Raw genomic sequence first — 1,542 nt, 5'->3', positions numbered from 1 at the left:
TCTGGACACAATACACACTGGTGAGGCTTCTCACCTGTGTGTGACCGCCTATGGTAGGTAAGATCAACTGCTTTTAAAAAGGATCGGCCACAAAAATCACATTTGAAGTCTCGCTGGTTACGGTGAGCCTTCAGATGTCTTTGTAGCTCCACATTATGAACGTAACCTTTTCCACATTGGTCGCACAAGTGCTTCCTGGGAGCATGTTGGCGTTTCTGGTGGCCGGTTAAACTGGTGCGTGAGAAGAAGTCTTTGCCACACTTGTCACACCTGTGTTTTTTTTCTTTGGTATGAACTGCATTAATGTGTTTATTAAGGTAGCGACTTCCAACTTGCGCCCCACAAAACCCACAGACAGCAGTGCCTGGATGGCGACTGGAGCGGTGGCATGCTAAGGCTTTGCCTGTGTGGAATGTCTCCTGGCATACTTCACATGCAAAAGCAGCGGGCAGACCCAGACGGTCCCCATGGCGCACCTTGATGTGGGAGTGGAGGGCATCAACCGTGGGTGTTACAGTCCCGCAGTATTGACAGGGAAAGTCTGTAAAATCCGGGTGATGTTGGCGGGCATGGTGGTGGAGGTGGGATATGTGAGAAAACCTGAGAGGACACGCAGGGCACTGGAGCTCCCCCATTGCATGTCGTCGCTCATGTTCCCTGGCGCTGGCCTCTAGACTAAATCGTCGGCCACACACACCACATGGGTGAGGGAACATGGCTGGGTGGTTGGTGCGGAGGTGAACATACAGGCTGGACACAGAACCACACTCCACACCACACTTCTCGCACACTGTCTGGTTCTTCCGGAGCAATCGATGCTTGCGACCCCGATGTATTTTACTTCGTAATTTTGCCTTCTTGCCACCATTGCTTGTAGCAGAGACAAGGGTAGTTTCCTTATCTGCAGGCTCTTTTTTTATCGCTATGCCTGTTTTAGTCTCTGCACATTGCTCTTTTATCATTATGCCTGTTGTTGATCTTTCTGCTGCTTCCTCTTTAATTTTAGAAGTGGCAATCTGATCCACATTATGTCCAGTTGAGAGACAGTGAAGCTCTGCAAGCACTCTGGATATGAATTTTTGATGACAATGGCCACAATCAAAGACTGCAGCAGTTGTCTCATTGCCAACCCTACTAGGAAGGGAATTCTGCCTCAGAGTTTGCAGACATGGATCACACGCAGTGTGGTCTTCATAGGTTAAGAAACGTCTGCGACAACGTTGGCAGTGTCGCTCCTGTTGATGAGTTTTGTGTAGCTGGGCTAGGTGCTGTGACAGCTGGGCTGTGTCCACAAAGATGGTGGGGCAGTGAGGACACTTCCTGAAGGCGGCCGGGACAGTGACGATGCGGCGGGTGAGAGCTGGGGGCTGCGTGCCTGGGTCGCCACCACACTGCCTCGCCTCCACCTGAAACACACCAGGACTGTCAACAGCCTTCTGCCACTACCCATGAAGTATCTCATTTTCCAAGCTTTCTTCACTGAAATTCCTCATTCGTTTACCAATTTCATTAACATCCATGCTACATTCCTGAAACATAAAA

Source organism: Cherax quadricarinatus, chromosome 27 (genome assembly GCF_038502225.1).
Source record: "Cherax quadricarinatus isolate ZL_2023a chromosome 27, ASM3850222v1, whole genome shotgun sequence".
In the NCBI taxonomy this organism is placed as follows: Eukaryota; Metazoa; Arthropoda; class Malacostraca; order Decapoda; family Parastacidae; genus Cherax; species Cherax quadricarinatus.
The sequence above is the reverse complement of the archived record's forward strand: the minus strand, read 5'-3'. Positions refer to the sequence as shown.